Here is an 18969-nt window from a genome sequence, read left to right as displayed (position 1 = left end):
GAGAGAGGGGGCTGTTTTTTCAAAGGAATTATTGCATACACACTCATACTAGTCCATGTGTGGAGTAAGAAGTCTCTCTCTCTCCTTCTCAAGATTTAATCGAAAGCTTATCAACTACTCCAAGCTTGTGAGATGGGAGGCCTACACAAACAACTCTTGGCTTTGTGAAGCAAATCCAACAAAGAGCCAGGCTTCAATGCATGCTCACCTCCTCTACCATGCTAATTACTTAGCTAAGCTATACTAATATGAGTGATTATGTGAGGAGATGTACATCTTTCTCGTAATACTACTCCTTCTTCCTCTCAATCTACTCTCATACCTCGCTAGCTCTCCCATCTTCGAAGGTGTGTAAGGTCTTGGGTCTGAGACCCTGAGGGAATTGATGTTGTGTTAATAAGTGTTTTGCTTAGTGCTTGAAGTTTCCATCACTAGCTAGTATTGAAGGAACACAAAGAATTGTATTGTAAAATGTCTCTCTTGATGGGAGAAACCATAATACAAAGCCTTTTGGAGGGGGGACCGGCTCCATGTAAATCCGGTCCTCAACTGTTGTCAATAGCTTAATTTCTCTCTCTTTTGAAGTATTGTTCATGCTATCTAACTAGGTGTTATACTTTTTGTTGCTCTCTCCACCCAAGCACTCTTGTTATTCTCATTAGGAATGTATTATAATGAAATGCTCACTATGTTCATGCTATTTTCCGCTACACACAAGTTACTAGGCCATCAACTGTTACATTGGTATCAGAGCACAGGGTTTCTCTTTTCTTGCTCAAGAAGGGAGGTCCTCAAGCTAGCTATAAATGGTTGGTACTATTAATTGCATTTGAGTAAGTAGAATAGGGATTTTTTAGCCTTGTAGTGCGCCTGCCTTCGTGCAGATAACGGGGCATCACCGTTGAGAGCTATGGTCTTAATAGTGGAGTCCTACGGGGCTTGCCTACGGCTTAACCACTATTGAGCTATTAGAAGCTTGACAGGAGCCGGTGTTGTTTTGGTGTGAACGACCCTCTCTTCTATTCCTTGCAATTAATGGTATGTGAGCCATGGGTACAATAGCTTGAGTGCTTTTTCTAAAGGGGTAAAGAGGAGTAGCAACTAGGGCTTGAAGTGCCAAAGTACACCTAAAAATTTTACACCTAAAAGTTGTAGAATGGCTGACAATAGTAAAGAGAGTGAAATTAATGTTGATAACTTTGATTTTGCTAATGAGCAGGCTACTAATGATGCCCCTATGCTTGTTAACTACCTTGTTTCTAGGCTTCAACAAGCTATGGGCAATCCATCCCTCCAAAGTGAAGTGCAACGGCAACTTCGTGCTCATGGGTTTCTCCAAGCTCCCCACCATGACGAGAGAGTACCTAGGAAACCTCCTTGTGAGACTTCCAAAAGAGGCCTCTCTCCCATTCGGGGAGAAGAAGAGGATCCATACGAAGGGCTTAGAAATTTGCTTCTTGATGACACATCTCCTTCTCAAAGGAGAACTCAAGAGCCCCCACCGACAGAACGAGAAAGAAGTGAGTCTCCTGCCACCTCGGTGGAGATGGTTACACGAAGACGGCGGGCTAAACACTCTCCATAACCTCCAAAATGGAGAAGACCATCGCACACTTCTCCACACCATAATTCAAAGAGGGATGACAAAAATCAAGAGAACAAAAAGGCAAGAAAGATGACACCCTCTTCTCCATCTTCTTCATCCTCTTCCTCTTATGAAAGTGATGGTGCAGATAAAAAAGATCAAGCCAAGAAAAAGGCAAGAAAGAGGTCACCCTCTTCTCCATCTTCCTCAAATTCTTCATCTTTTGAAGAAAATGATGGTGCGACTTTTGAACCAAAAAAAAGAAGAGACCATAGGTCATCCTATGCCGCATGAAAGAGGTCGTCCAAGCTCAAGAAGTTCAAAGAGGGAGGGAAGAGCATCTCTTTCCTTACCTACGATGGCACCTTTGGTGCTATGGACAACGTCTTGGCCTTTATCCAACAATTCGATGCGGTTTTTGGAGATGAGGGCTTCGCGGAGTCCTCTAAGCTATGCCACGTAGCTATGCACTTGCAAAATTCCGCCAGGCAATGGTGGTCTAGCCTACGGGCCAACGCTGTAGCTCCACAAACATGGAAAGCTTTAAGAGCTTCCATTATGAAGCAGTTTTTGGCCACCGATACCAAAGACAAAGTACTCACCGAATGGCGAAGCCTGAAGCTCTCTCCCTACGAATTCATTCACAAATATGTAGACAAGTTTTGGGACCTACAACTCAAAGCCATTGTCTTCAATTCGTTGGATATGGAGAGCAAAAGCAACAATTTTGTACGGGCTTAACTGAAGAAATGGCGGAGTATGTCAACTCCCAAAGGCCACGCACCATATCCGTGGTTATACACCATACTATGGTGGCTTCTCGAATCAACTTCCAAACAGGGGCTAAAAGAAATTCTAAGCCCACGAAAAACAAGGGTTCCAATCAGCCTAAGGGGAAGGACAATGTCCAAAAGTCTCGTAAGGGAAATTCCAACAAAGCTAAGGAGAAGGGATTTTACAAAGGTAAAAACAAAATCTCTCCTGAAGAGCTTGAGCGTTATCGCAAGGATAACCGTTGTTTCAAGTGCGGCGAGCAAGGGCATGCGTACCACGCTTGTCCCCAAAACAACACCCGCCATGAGCCTCCTAGAGCTACCTTGGTTGAAATCTAAGAGGAGGAAACTCACCACAAAGGATCTCCTCTATGCCATGCTTGGGGAAAGGTAAGAGAACATGATGCTTTTATTCTCTTTGACCCTGGTTCTACTCACAATTTCATATCCACAGAGTTGGCCACCAAGCTAGGCATACAAGCTTACGAGATGGGAGATGTCCTACCCGCAGACGGTGCTTTCAAGGGGCAAGAAGCTTCAGTCATTCCCTTAATCGGGAAATCGAGGCTCCATGTCCAAAGCTATGCTGACAAAGAGGACTTCTTTATCTCTCCTCTCAAGCACGAAGATGTAATCCTAGGGGCACCATGGTTTGATCGCATGGCTGCCAATGTTAAATTCCCTGAAAGGAGAATCTACTTTAGGTTCATGGAAAAATATATGTACATAGATGCTAAGGAAATGGGTAACACCATACCCATTGTACATATGCAAGGTTTCAATAAGTCAATAAAGAGCTCTATTTTCGTGTACGTCATTTTTGTTAAAGATTCTCAAAATGAACCTAATGTTTTAGCAAAAGAAAATAAACACTCACAAGGAATTAAAGTTATCCAATTTTCTCAAGGGGTTTCAAGATATCTTTATTGATGACATCCCTTGTGAACTACCTCCTAAACGAGGCAATGATAATCATGCAATTGAACTTCTTCCAGGAATTTCACCGCCTAATAAACCTCCTTATAGAGTTTCTCAAGTCCAACAAGAGGAGATTATGCGGCAAGTGCATGAGCTACTTGAGAAGGGCATGGTTAGACCTAGCTCGAAAGAAAGACGACACATATCAAATGGTTAGGCTCGTGTTACTAGTGCAAAAGAAAGACGGCACATATCAAATGTGTGTCGACTATAGAGCACTAAATAGGATCACTATCAAGAATAGGTTTCCCGTTCCACGGGTAGAAGACCTATTTGATAAGCTACAAGGATCCACCTACTTCAGTAGGATTGACCTAAAAAGTGGATACTATCAAATAAGGATAGTTGATCAAGACATTGTAAAGACCGCATTTCGCACTACGTTTGGTCTTTATGAATACAATGTCATGCCTTTTGGCTTAACCAAAGCACCAACCACATTCAACCGCTTGATGGAGAAGCTAGTCAAGCCTCACCGAACCTTTACTGGAGTGTTCTTTGGTGATATCATCATCTACTCTAATTCATTAGACGAACACAAGCAACACCTCCAGGTAATATTTCAAGTCTTAAGAGAGAATAAAGTTTATGTCAATCAAAAGAAACATGATATTTTCTTAAAAGAGATTCAGTATTTAGGTCACATTATCTCTCAAGATGGCATCCAAATGGATCCATCCAAGCTAGAGGTAATAAAAGGATGGCCTAAACCAAGGAATCTTCATGAACTAAGAAGCTTTATAGGTATGTGTGCATACTATAGATGCTTCATAGAGAAGTTCTCACAAATCACAAGACCATTACATGACCTAACAAAGAAAAATGTTGGGTATATATGATCTGGCAAGGAGAACAATGCTTTTAAAAAGCTTAAAGAAAAGCTTATCTCTCAACCTATGCTTACACTACCGGATCTCTCAAAGCCATTTGAGGTCCAATGGGACACTTGTGGTGATTGCATTGGAGCTGTTTTGCTCCAAGAAGGGCACGTCATAGCCTATGAAAGTCGAAGGCTCGACCTTGTTGAGCAAGCTCTAGGAATATATGAAAAGGAACTCCTCGCAGTTCTACATGCCTTAGACTCATGGAAGCACTATTTATTGGGGACTCCTTTCATTATGCAAACGGATCACCAAAGTCTTAAGTACTTCATGACGCAGACCAAGCACTCCGCCGACAAACAAATGAGGTGGGAAAATTTTCTTTCGCAATTTCATTTTCATATTGCTCACACTACTGGCAAGCATAATCAAGTAGCCGATGCACTCTCAAGACGACCGAGACTGAATGCCGTTTCCATAGCAACTCACAGTGATCTATCTTGATAGATGGGTATGCTATTGATCCCGATTTTAGAGATGTGGTTTCAGCCCTTGCATTAGGGAAGAAAGAGGAACCATTTACCTTACAAGATGCTTATCTTCTCTATGGCAATAGACTATGTGTTACTAACTCACTCCGTGAGAAAGTAATGAATGAATCTCATGCTCCTCCTTATGCAGGGCATAGAGGGATTCAGTCTACCCTAAAAGGGATTGAAACATATTTCTATTAGCCTACCATGAAAGTAAACATACAGGAGTATGTTTCTAAATGTGTGGTATGCCAAAAGACAAAGTTTGATAGAGGGAAGCAATTTGGATTTCTTCAACCTTCGCCAATCCCTAATTCACCATGGAGAGCATATCCATGGAGTTTATCTTTGGATTGCCTAAGTCTATCCATGGCAATACGGGAATATGGACGATAGTAGACAGGTTCACTAAACAAGCTCATTTTATACCTGTCAAAAAGACTATCAAAGCCCATCAAATGGCAACCCTCTTCATTTCACAAATCTTCAAGTACCATGGCTTGCCAATGTCCATAGTGTCGGATAGAGATCCTAGAACGACTAGTAATTTCTGGAAGGTCTCTTTGAGAATTTAGGAACAAGGCTAAATTTCTCTCCGGCCTATCACCCGCAAACGGATGGCCAAAGTGAAATAGCTAACCTAGCAATCCTTGATCTACTAAAAGCCTATGTAAAAGAAGTAGATCAAAGGTCCCCATGGGAGAAGTACTTACCCTTAGTGGAGTATGCTTATAATAACATTGTACATACTTCCACGGGAAAAGCACCTTTTGAGGTAATTGAGGGAAGATTAAAAAGTCCCCTGCTACTTAAGGTACACGGGAAGATCTTCACTGCAGATGAATATAACCGAGAGCTACAAGAATCTTTCCAAAATATTAAGGATGCTATCTCTATCTCACAGCAACGGCAAAAGGTTGTTGCTGACAACCACAGAAGAACCCAAGCCTTTAAAGAAAATGATTGGGTCTTACTCAAATTTCCCAAGGCTCGATTAAGGCACATGACGTGCAATCCTACGGGACACTAAAAGTACTATGCTAAGTTAGCAAAAAGGTACTATGGTCCCTTCCAGATTCTTAGGCCAATCAATGAGATGGCCTATCAACTCAAGTTGCCCAGCCATTGGCTCATACACAATGCTTTTCATGTGAGCCTACTAAAGCCTTCTAAAGGAGAGCCACCTCAAGAACCAACTATTGAAGACCCACCGGAGATCGAGGACCAAGAAGAGGTGCTGCAGCCCGAGTCCATTCTCCGACATGAAGACAAGGTACTAAGAGGCAGTAAGACTATCCGACAATATGTTATTAATAATTATCCTTTTGAAGATGCTAGATGGATGCAAGGCATACAACTAAAGGATAACCTAAACCTTGTCAATGCTTACAATGCTTCCCTAGAGTAAGCAAATGTACAAATGTTTAAAATGAACAATTTTTTTTTCTTATAAGACTCTTGTTTTCTTTATTGTGCACAAATGTGAAGTAGTATGCATGCTTAGATCAAGTTTGCGGAGACGACGTGTCCCAAACACCAAATAGAGCTTGTCACTCTACTATGGAAGATTGATAAGACTAATGTGAACACATACATGCGGAAGCTTAGGCTCTCAAGCGCCGAATGGATTAGTCATCCACTCTGGAACGATGTCGTAGGGTAGCATAGGGATCCTCTACCCGATAGAAAAAGGACTAATGAATATGCTTTATCTTCTCTACCCCATAGCCAAGGACGACTATGATTTCAAGAGAGAGGTAATGTCATAATAACTAATATCTATTTCTCCTAAATGATTTTCTCATGTTAAACTGATCATTTAATATGGGGAAGTGCCAGGGGATTAAAAGCTAGAATATTGGTTAAGCTGGCAGACCGACCACAGTAGGGATCCAAAGGGGGGGCCATCTGCAAAAGAGCAAGGTGCAACAATGGGCTTAAAAGACCCTAAGGTTCAGCCCATTAACACTTCCAAAATGCTAAGGTTCCAAAATTCAAAGGTTGTGTCCAAAGGTCAAAAGCCTAGGAAAATTGGATGCTTTGTGTGTGCTCAAAAAGTCTTCATGCATCCCTATATAGGAGGGGGCGAGCCCTAGAAGTAGGAGATGAGAGAGAAACACACACACACACACACACACACACACACACACACACAAACACACTCACTCACAAGCTCCTTTACACAAAGGGAAAGAGGGACACATGTCAGCTCCCTAGCCCAAATGCCCACAAGGTGTACTCAAATCCTATTGGATGGCCATGGAGGTGGACCAATGAGAATTAGGTTAGAATAAATATAGTTTAATTAATTTAAAAACACTTAATAAAAGAACCAATAAGAATTAATCTCTCTAAAAGACTATTGGACAGTCTCCCAAGGGGTCCAATGAGCATTCAGCAGCCCAATGGCTTGCATGATTCCTATTGGCCACGAGACAAAGGGGTCCAATGAGAGTTTAGTTGAATTATTAAATTACCTAAAGCTCTCACAAAAGGGGAAAGGGGGACACATGTCAAAAGGCTATCCAACCAAGAGCCAAGCTTCAATGCATGCTCATCTCCTCTACCATGCTAATTACTAAGCTAAGCTATGCTAATATGAGTGATTATGTGAGGAGATGTACATCTTTCTCGTTAGACTACTCCTTCTTCCTCTCAATCTACTCTCATACCCCGCTATCTCTCACCATCTTCGAAGGTGTGTGAGGTCTTGGGTCTGAGACCGTGAGGGAGTTGATGTTGTGTTTAATAAGTGTTTTGCTTAGTGCTTGAAGTTTCCATCTTCATTGCACTAGCTAGTATTGAAGGAATACAAAGGATTGTATTGTAAAATGTCTCTCTTGATGGGAGAAACCATAATACAAAGCCTTTTGGAGGGGGAACCGGCTCCATGTAAATCTGGTCCTCAACTGTTGTCAATAGCTTAATTTCTCTCTCTTTTGAAGTATTGTTCATGCTATCTAACTAGGTGTTATACGTTTTGTTGCTCTCTTGTTATTCTCATTGGTAATCTATTCTAATGAAATGCTCACTATGTTCATGCTATTTTCCACTACACACAAGTTACTAGGCCATCAAATGTTACTTAATTTCATTTTCATATTGCTCACATTGCTGGCAAGCATAATCAAGTAGCCAATGCACTCTCAAGACGACCGAGAGTGAATGCGGTTTCCATAGCAACTCACAATGATCTATCTTCTATGATAGATGAGTACGCCATCGATCCCAATTTTAAAGATGTGATGTCAGCCCTTGCACTAAGGAAGAAAGAGGAACCATTTACCCTACAAGATGGTTATCTTCTCTATGGTAATAGGCTATGCGTTACTAACTCACTACGTGAGAAATTAATGTATGAATCTCATGCTCCTCCATATGCCGGGCATAGAGGGATTCAAGCTACCATAAGAGGGATAGAAATGTACTTCTATTGGCATACCATGAAAACGAACATATAAGAGTATGTTTCAAAATGTGTGGTTTGCCAAAAGACAAAGTTTGATAGAGGGAAGCAACCTAGTTTGCTTCAACCTTTTTCAATCCCTAATTCACCCTGTGAGCGCATATCCATGGATTTTATCTTTGGATTGCCTAAGTCTATCCATGGGAGTACGGGAATATGGACAATAGTAGACAAGTTCAATAAACAAGCGCATTTCCTACCTGTCAAAAAGACTATTACGGCCCATCAAATGGCAACCCTCTTTATATCACAAATCTTTAAGTACCACGGCTTGCCAATGTCAATAGTGTCGGATAGAGATCCTAGAATGACCAGCAATTTTGGGAAGGGTCTCTTTGAGAATTTAGGTAGAAGGCTAAATTTCTCTTTGGCCTATCACCCGCAAACGGATGGCCAAAGTGAGATAGCTAACCTAACAATTCTCGATCTCCTAAAAGCTTATGTCACTGAAGTAGATCAAAGGTCCCAGGGAGAAGTAATTACGTTTAGTGGAGTATTGTGCGCAATGTCGCACGTGTCAATGCAAGGAACTTGCCGATACACTGTGTGCGAGCCACAAATGGCTCCAAGCACACAACAAGCCTAAACTAGTAAGCTCAAAGATGGCGTTGGTGTGTCACTCACCGCTCTACGCCTCCTGTCGTGGAGGATTCCTCGCCGCGAAGAAGAGGGAGACGCTGCTACGCCGCGCTCAACCGCTTCACCGCCGTCGTGCCGCCGCAATGCTCGATCACACACACTCTCACACTCTCTCTCTCTCTCTCTCTCTCTCTCTCTCTCTCTCTCTCTCTCTCTCTCTCTCTCTCTCTCTCTCACGCATATACACACACAAGGAGATGAAGAAGAAGAAGATGGAGATGGAGCAAGAGCACTCTTCAATTGCACAAATGAGAGAATGAGTGACTTTTAGGTTTACTTGACTTTTATATGAGCTCGCCCCATTCACACTTGGGCGCCCATGCTTAGCCAACTAATCCCTTGAATGTTCCAGTTAGAGTGCGCCTCTCATCGGCGATCACTCTTACCCTTTTCCTATTGGACCGACAAGCCCGGTACCTAACTCTACCAAGTAAATAATACAACGTCCGTCGTAGGTGATAGGGTGTCCGTGAGCCGTGAGGGTTAACATGCCCCCCTTCGTGATGTAGATTCTGTCCTCGGAAGCTATTGAGTTGAAGCTCGTTCGTTGAGGTGGAAGAGCATTTGAGATGAATGTCCTTAGCCTTCTTCAGTCACTGCAAAATCAAACAACATTGGCATAGTAATTGCATTCTCATATACAATTAAAAATCATATGCAATTTTAGGCAGACAAATTGATTGGTAACATAATTTTAAACCATTTGTCAGCAATAAATATTAAATTGCAATATAATCAAATGCATAAACAGATGTAAAGGTAAAAAATGAAACAAGTCTGGGGTCGCTCGAAAGGCACTAGAGATCGACTATTAATACCATGGGTAAGCTTCTTAATTTTCTCTGGTCAATTAAGTTGTTTAATCACGAGAGCCAAGTATTTCATGTTCGAGGGCTGACTAGAGGCTATACCTAGAAGACCTTGTAGTTAAGCTACGACAAAAGGAATTTCTCATGAAATCATCGCCTGACTGATTACCTTTTCTTTGACCCCCCAAAGTCTTTTCACAATGATTTAATTTTGATGTGTGTGCTTATTTTGTATGCCTTGGGTTTTTTTCTTTTCAAGGAAAAGCGCCCACACTGGGAACCTCTAGGGCTCTAGTACCATAGGCGATACATGTGAGTGAAGTACCAAATCAAGCTGAGATTTCTCTTCCAGCTTAAAATTTTACATTGTGGCACTTTGATTTTTTGTTTGTTCGTTTTCAGCATTTTAATTTTGTAACTTTGGGGGGTCATATAACACTGTTACCCTCCCCATGCTCATCACACTAGTAAACTCCCTTTATAATACTTAAGCTAAAGGTCAATAGGGACTAAGCCCACTAGAAAGCCCTAGTACATTGCACACAATGCTGCCTAAATCAGATTAAGAACCTAAGTAACCATTGATGATTAGGAACGCATTCCCCATGGTATTGAGAGAAGATCTCTAACACCTAGCTTGGTCAAACTAGCTTAGTCGGACTGCTTGATTTTTAAACCTAGACAAGTGATTATGACAAAAAATTACATTGAACTTAATGTTTGGTGCTAAACAAAGGCACTAAATATTATGCTACCAATCACAATCAAAGCAAACAAACATAGATGCAAAAAAGTTAAGGGGCAATGCTATTGGACAAGAAACACCTGTTTGTGTTGATGATCGCGCTTGATTTGAAAAGTGGATGAGAGAAAGATTCCATGAAGGTCCAAATCCTAAACACAGCAACACGTTCTTGTACACATGAGGAAACACAAAGAATACCTCTAGGAGGCACATCAGTGGAAAAAAGGAACTTTGCTAATCACTCAACTCTAAAACAGAAACACTCCTATCGTACTAATCTTAGCTACCCTCCATCACTTGAGTGCTGAGGATCAAAGGTGTTTGATGACATAGGTTTCTGTTTCAGTGTACCAGATGTAAATGTGTAGGTGTGGGTCAATGTTTTGACTTTTATTGTGCATACTCATTTGCTAATTGCTCTTGCTCTTTATTATTTTTGTTTTTTGTGAGTACAAGGCTTTATATATACATTCCCTAAGATTGGTGATTGAGAGGTCAGGGAAAAAGGTTGAGAGGGAAGCAAGTGAATGATAAATGTCAGCAAACACTCCCCCCTTCCTTCGGTAGGTTTGAAATGTGCTCGTCACCCTTTGAAACCAATTGTTCCAGTCGGTAATAGGTGAGGATTTTTGCCATTAGTTTTCTATTACCTTAGGTGCCTCATCGAGTTGCAAGGGTGGTAAGGTAGTCTCCCAGGATCGAACTTGAAGTGGTTCATCAGGTGATTCTTGAACACTGGGAGGTGTGGATTCCTTTGTAACTTTATGGAGGTCCACTATTGTAGGTGGAGGCTGTGGAGAAGCTTTTACCTCTATGGATACATTACATGAGGAACTAGAAGCTTCATGGGACTCCCCCCTTCCTGAGCTAGGTGGAACAAATTGTTCTTTCTTCGATACCCAAACTAGCGCTGGAGCGGGTGTGTAGCAATCTGTGATTTTTTTCTTTCCGCGACTGTTGATTCGTTTTGGAGCTACGGGATTGGGCTCACATGGATCAAGTGACAAATAAGAACACAATCTACGTTTTGGCACCCAGATTTGATCATTTCCTTGATAGTAGCCTTGGGATTCCAATAGTCCTTTAGGAATCCAATGCCACATTTTCTTACATTTCCTGGAGCGAGTGGGACGTTTCTTACAAGGCTTCTATTTTTTAGCGCTAGGTATGGTCGCTAAAGAAGCTTTAGAAACCCACTTGTATGTTTTCTTCATTATATTAGGATGAGTCTTGTCAGAAGCTATATGCATTGCTTCTAGCATATTTAAGGGTACAAGAGGTGGCAGTTCATCCCCCTCAGGTGTTACCCAAGCCGTCCCCCTATTTCCCCAAGTGTCTATGGTTGCTGCTAGGTGGACCCAATCCACATTGTCCGACTCAGTCGTCCCAGGTAGTACATCCATATAAGGAGAATCTTCCCCAACATCAGTGTCCGCTTTACACGTGTAACAATACTGCAATGGTGCCGAGTGAACTGTGGTGTCAGATCTATGATCAATTATAAACATGTTTCCTTGAGGATGTGCTCGACCCGTCACAAGATCCACTCGAATGACAGAATCTTGGAACTGCAAGTAGACATGGTTTTTAGACCAGTCATGCACCATTTTTGCTTCCCTCATGAAAGGATGTCCTAAGATCATCTCCGATGCCATAGTGTGTTTGGAGAAATCCATAACAATGAAGGTAATCCTTATTTTATGTCCAAAGACCTTGATCTTGAGATCTTCTAGCATCCCAATAGGTTTAACAATAGACCCATTGTCCATCTTCACTACTATGGTTGTGGTCGCAAGGTGAGGTCTTCCCATAGTTTCCCAGCAATTTTTAGTACAATGCTAACCCCAGCGCCACCATCAAGGATTCCCTTCACAGTTAATCCCTTAGTAGTGATTGGTATGGTCGCATTGGATTCACCACCCTCAAAGTATTGTCCCAACTTGTTAACAGGTATTTCTATAACAAGGTTCTCATCTAGGTTCAGTTGTGGATCTAAGTGTTCCTCCTCTATTAGCATCTCCCCAGCTCCATCCATCTGTGCAAATTGTGGTAGCCCAAACTTTAGTTCTCCATTGAGGAAGGCTCGAAGAGCTGAGACTAGCTCAGGGTCTTTATATAGTTTGGACATGATGGTGGTTCTAAATTCTGAAGGCATGTATAGAGTACAGATCTAAATTCTTCAAATGTTGCCTCAAATACACTCAGGTTTGAAACCAGTGCCCTTGTGTAAAGTAACATCACCATTGCTTGACATACTTGACCTTCCTATGCTTGGGATCCATCTCTGTCTCATGGCTATGGAGTTTCCACCTGTGGTGCAGGGGCACCCTTCTGTGTCCTTCCAACTAGAAAGTTTGTGATGTGACTCCACCTTACATGAAAAAGAAATATTATGTTCCATAGCTTGCAAGAAGTTGGGTATGCTAGAGTCTTTTCCATAGCTTGTAGAAGTTGGGTATCAGTGTTGTGGGATGCAATAGAGGCAAAGGTGGATGTGAAGACAACTACATTAAATTGTAATCAGGGTGGGCTTGGTTGATAGGGTAAGTTGAGCGGGAGGGAAGGGGTAGGTTCAGGGGAGGGGACGTTGACATTGAAATGGAAGATTGAGGAGGTAGATGAAGAGGTAGTAGCTATAGATCTTGGTATTTTTTAGGGAGGACGATGAAAAATGGAAGAGGGTACAGGGATAGAAAGAAGAGAGGAGAGGAATGTGACAGTGAGAGGAAGGGTTTAGCAGGTAGATGAAGAGGCAGATCCAGGAGTGTGTGAGAATGAGAGGGAGAGTTTAGCAGGTAGATGGAGAGGGAGATGCAAAATTCTGTAAGAGTGAGAAGGAGGATTTAGCGTTTAGATGAAGAGGGAGATGCAGCAGGTCTTGGCTATGGTGGGCATGGCTACTTTGAGGAAGGGGAGTGAGAGAGAAAAAGAGGAGACATGGAGAGAGAGAAAGGGATTTTGGAGGCAAAAAATGATGTTTTGATATTAGAATAGGTTTGGGGTCACTTTTTGGGGGGAAATGACTACTTTTGAAAATTTCAACAAATTTCAAATTTTTAGGGTTTATTTTTGGCCGAGCCTTTAGAAAAAAATGAAAGGTGGGGTTCTCTTTTTTTACAAGGGTCCCTCTCCCTCTTTATGACACCCCCTTTACTCTAGGAGATGCTGAAAAGCTAGAGAGAGAAGGTAGCCTCCTAGTCACTACTTACCCCACCTTTTCTAGGCTTGAAGGCTAGAAAATGACCTACCAAAATAGCCCCCATCATTTCCTTTGTCTCCCTTAATCACAACACACTTCCTTAAAATTAGGGATTCTTATAAGGCCCATGGAGAGTCCATATTTTTCCTAATGGGAAGAAAGAACTTTGCTAATCACTAAACTCTAAAACAGAAACACTCATATGGTACTAATCTTACCTACCCTCCATCACTTGAGTGATGAGGATCAAAGGTGTTTGATGACATAGGTTTTTGTTTCAATGTACCAGACGTGAATGTGTAGGTCTGGTCAATGTTTTGACTATTTTTGTTTTTTTGTGAGTATAAGGATTATATATATATATTCCCTAAGATCAAAAAGCTCAAGGGTCAGGGAAATAAGGGTAATAGGGAAATAATTCAATGATAAATTCAGCAAACACTCTCCCTTTCCTCGAATAGATTATACCTTTTGGAATGATGTCGTCACCTTTTGAAACCAATTGTTCCAAGTTGTTATCAGTGAAGGCTTTAACAAATAGTTTTTGACCACCCTTTACGTTTCATCTAGTTGCAAGGGTGGTAACGTACTCTCCCATGATTTTATTTGCAACATTGTTGTAGGTGGTGAACTTACAACGGGAGGTGCAAACTCTTTGTTGGTTGTATGGATATGTACAATGGTAGGTGGAGGTTGTGTCGAAGCCTCTATTTCCGTATAGGAACTACATGAAGATTAAGAAGCTTCATTTGACTTCCCTGTTCCTGAGCAAGGTGGAAAAAATCATTCTTTCTTCGGTACCCAAACTAGCTTTGGAGCTGGTGTGTAGCATTCTGTGATTTTTTCTTTCCACAATTGTCAATTCGTTTTGGAGCTACATGATTGGGCTCACATGGGTCAGGTGATAGGTAAGAAGACACTCTACGTTTTGACACCTAGATTTGATCATTTCCTTGATAGTAGCCTTGGGCTTCCAATAGTCATTTAGGAATTCATCGCCATGTTTCCTTATATTTCTTGGATCGAGTGGGACGTTTCTTACAAGGCTTCTATTTTTTAGCACTAGCTATGGTCGCTAAAGAAGCTTTAGGGACCCACTTGTATGTTTTCTTTGTGATATTAGGATGAGTCTTGTTAGAAGCTATATGCATTGCTTCTAGCATATTTAAGGGTACGAGTGATGGCATTTCATCCCCCTCAGGTGTTACCTAGGTCGTCTCCCTGTTTCCCCAAGTATATATGGTTGCTCCTGGTGGACCCAATCCACATTGTCCGACTCAATCATCCCAGGTAGTACATCCATATAAGGAGAATCTTCCCCCACATCAGTGTCCGCTTTACACGTGTGACAATACTGCAATGGGGCCGAGTGAATTGTGGTGTCATATCTATGATCAATTATAAACCTGTTTCCTAGAGGATGTCCTTGACCAGTTACAAGATCTACTCGAATGACAGAATCTTGGAACTGCAAGTAGACAGTTTTTAGGCCAATCATGCACCATTTTTGCTTCCCTCATGAAAGGATGTCCTAAGATCATCTCAGATGCCATAGTGTGCTTGGAGGAATCCATAACAATGAAGGTAATTATTATTTTATGTCCAAAGACCTTGATCTTGAGATCTTCTAGCATCCCAATAGGTTTAACAATAGACCCATTGGCCATCTTTACCTCAAAGTATTTTCCCAACTTGTTAACAGGTATTTCTACCACAAGGTTCTCATCTAGGTTGGGTTGTGGATCTAAGTGTTCCTCCTCTATTGGCATCTCCCCAGCTCCATCCATCTGTGCAAATTGTGGTAGCCCAAACTTCAGTTCTCCATTGAGGAAGGCTCAAAGAGCTGAGACTAGCTCAGGGTCTTTATATAGTTTGGACATGATGGTGGTTCTAACTTCTGAAGATATGAAATCCATCAATTTGGCAATGTTTAACGGCACCTTTTGGGCTTCAGTCCCTTGACGTGGGGAAGATGGGATCTCCATTTCTTCGATAGGATTAGGTAGTCCCTCTGTAAACATTCTTTCCATCAAGAAGTGAGTAGGCCCACTTTCCCATGACTTTAAGTCACTTTCTTCTTGGATGACACTAGGTACGGCTAAGGGTCTATGGACTTGGTGAGGGTGTTGTTGCGTAGGGGAACACTGTTTCTGTAATCTGGATCTGCCTAGGTGCTGGTTCTAGATCCCTTTGGGTAACTTCTACCAAAATCCTTAATTGCTTGACTCGCTCGATCTCCTCTGTAGGGTTTCGATAAGTTCCTATCTTCTTCTTGGATCCTGGCATTATGGCTCATGAAGATCTTCCTTGTTGGTTTCTATCTTAGTGGTCCTTTTAGTATCCATGTTTCACATGAATCAGAATCCTCTTCAGTGTCGTTCATATATACAGGGTCATCACCAGTTGCTATGTTAGTCTTTGAACTGGGGTTTGACTTCGCTGCTTTTTGTGATCTCTTCCTTCATGTTTTCTTCATTTTCTGAGATTGGGCAATTGATGCCGTGTCTCTTTCCTCAAGAATATAATTTTGTTTTTGGAGCATCGATCGTGTGAGTATGTTTACTGGTATCAAAGGTGTACTTTGTGATGGCTCCTCGATAACCTCAATCAAGTTTAATGGCATGATCTTCAGTGCATGTGGATTATTTGGACATTGGGCAATCAAATGATCTATGCCACATTGCTTACACATGAGTATCAGCATTGTAGACGTGCTCGCTTGATTGGTTTGCATTAGTGTGGCGTTCTTTTGTAGCCTAATAGGACACTTGGCCACACGATGTGGACCTCCACACTCATATCATTGAAGAGGTGGTCTCTTAGTTGTGTAATTGATATTTTGGCCGCTTGCAGCAAGAGCAGCTACTTGATAAACAGGTTTGACTTGTCCCCAATAGTCCTCCATGTAGCATTGTGGACTTTCTTCAATAGCCTTCCAAACAAGCAATAGATGACTCACAACCCACTTGATTCATTGAAGTGATTCTCGGGTGTGGTGGTTGTGATCCTAGCACTGGAGGTGGTAAGGGTGTTGTTTGAACAACATTTTGGGCCCTAGGGACCATGTGTTGTGACGTTTTTTCAAGAGGTGGAGCCGGCATCAATGCAAGCACTCGAGGTGTGTCTGTCCATGCTAAGGTTGGTATATTGGCCATCGCACGCTTAAATACTATGCAATCCTTAGCTTGATGACCATACCTTCCATAGACATTGTAGTTCCCATTGAATTTTTTACTCTAAAACTAGGGTATTCACTGGTACTATGCGGTCCATAGCATACTGAGCACCATTGTTTCTCCCATCTTGGATACATATGATTGTTTTGCGGAGCATGATTATCTCTAAGACTCTCTTGAATGGCCTTGGTGAGGTCTGCTAAAGTCATCTTAGATATCTTTGTCTCCTTAGCAATAGGTTTTAGGCTCATTGGCTAATGCCCCGATGCTTGCGAGCTAATAGATTTAGGCTCAACAGATACTCTTTCTCCTTGAATCATTAAATTATCCTCCGATTGGATCGCATTGGTGGTGACTGCTTCCCAAGTGGTGATATTTCTAATGACTAGGCCATTGTAGATATCCTCATGTCATAATCCCCTAATGAATCTATCAAGCAATTGGTTATTATTGAAGCGCTCATTTGGATTACATCGAGAATTCAAATGCTTCAAGCGACTAATAAAGTCTCTCACCGACTCTCCTTCCTCTCATTGGGCTTTCTGGAGCTGAGAGGCTACACCCCAAAGCACTCCCTCTCGTATGTATTCTTTCAAGAACAGTCTCCTAAGAGTAGGGTAATTCATTTTTTCTTCCACCCTTAGGGTTCTATACCAATCCCCTGCCTTCCCACTTAAGGTTAGGCTTAAAGCATTACTCTTATGTAGGTCATTGTGTTCTCCTAGAGAATCGCATATTTGTTCAAATACTTCAATATGCTTTCTCACATCCCCGTCTCCACTAAATTTTTGTGTGAGCTTGGCTACTTATACTGCCTTACTTCTAGGCTCTCTATGAGGCGTGTTAGGCATATTCTCAGCAATAGATCGACCAATAGCTTGAGCAAATGTTGCCAAGTCACCTAAGTGAGCAGGCACTGTGGATGAAGGTGCTCCAGAGACTACATGTGGAGTAAGTATTGGCATTGGGCTTGGCGCATAGGAAGCCCTTGGGTTCCACGTTGGGTACGATGTTGTGCCATGTGGTGGTCCAAAGTTCATATGTGTGGCCCTAGGCATAGCAGACGTCGGATGTGACATGCTAATGCTAGCCGGTATAGTCCCATGGAAATAAGAACTTGGGTATTGTGGTTGTGGAGCATAGGTTGTTGAAACAATGAGAGGAGTAGAGACTACATGAGTACGAGGACCCATGGGTGTATACGATTGGTACACACTTGTAGGTACTATTGCAGGCATTGAGCTACCATGTAGCGGTGCTTTACTAACAAATGAGGTCCATGGCGTGTTTCTTGGCATGCCCATCATTGGGGTAGGCATGGTAGCCGTGGTGTCATCAAGGGAAAGATGAGCTAGACTTGGAAAGGTAAAGCTATCACTTGTGGTCTCATATTGCACTGAGACCCCTGGCGAAACAACGTATGGAGGATCCATCGGACTTACCGAGGGAGTCTCCATTTGCGATAAGGTCAGTTGTTTAGCCTTTTCTGTATCCAAGAATCTCATTAGACCCGTTGAAGGCATGTTGATCCCCTTGTTTTGTCTCTCTAACTCAATGACCCTATGGATGACCTCACAAACTCTTTGTTGTTGATCCTCCACACTAGTAGCGCCCATTGTGGATTGTAGGATATCTAACCAACCCACGTGATATGTGTGACCTGTGTATAGGTCGGTCAAAGTTTCCGTTTGTAGTTCGTACTCCCAGTTCTCATTTAGGAACACTCCATCTAGGATTGAGGTGCTAGGGGTGTCCTTTGAGCTAGATGCAATGTTGCTTTCTAGGGGTTGGCCCTTAGCGGTTGCTAAGTCAGGAGCACTCGATTGCTCTCTTAGCAAGGATATTGACATAGGGGCTTTCGCTTTTAACTCTCTTCGTTGCTCCGCCTTACGTAAGCTCTTGACTTCCTTTTCCCTCACTGCTGCAAGGATATATCGCTCAACCTCTTGCACTTCGGCAAGGCTTCTACCATCGGGTAATATGACCTCGGAGGGAAATAACTCTGAAGAGTCAGGAGGTGCAGTGAATGAAGTATTCACGCGCACATTCTCTAAGGGCATAGGCTGTACGTTGGTCATGAATGGAGAATTTACTTCTCCACCCCCCTCATTTACATCATTAGCTCCATGTTCGGAGTGAGTGGCTCTACTAAAGGTTTCCTTCAAAAGGCTAAGCACGCTTGGCCTGGACCGCGGGCCCATGGCATGCATGTCTTGGCTTGAGCTATCGGGATTAGGCATTGGGA

The 18969-nt window shown here is 42.3% G+C and overlaps 1 pseudogene; it reads left to right on the top strand.

Annotated features, from left to right (window-relative positions):
- The first annotated feature begins 1276 nt into the window (after positions 1–1276).
- LOC147423468 (uncharacterized) lies at positions 1277–1879 on the top strand (annotated as a pseudogene).
- Positions 1880–18969: the final 17090 nt, after the last annotated feature.

This window comes from Adiantum capillus-veneris, chromosome 26 (assembly GCF_014529385.1).
Source record: "Adiantum capillus-veneris isolate H3 chromosome 26, ASM1452938v2, whole genome shotgun sequence".
NCBI classification, from domain to species: domain Eukaryota; kingdom Viridiplantae; phylum Streptophyta; class Polypodiopsida; order Polypodiales; family Pteridaceae; genus Adiantum; species Adiantum capillus-veneris.
This window is presented reverse-complemented; position numbering and strand designations above follow the sequence as displayed.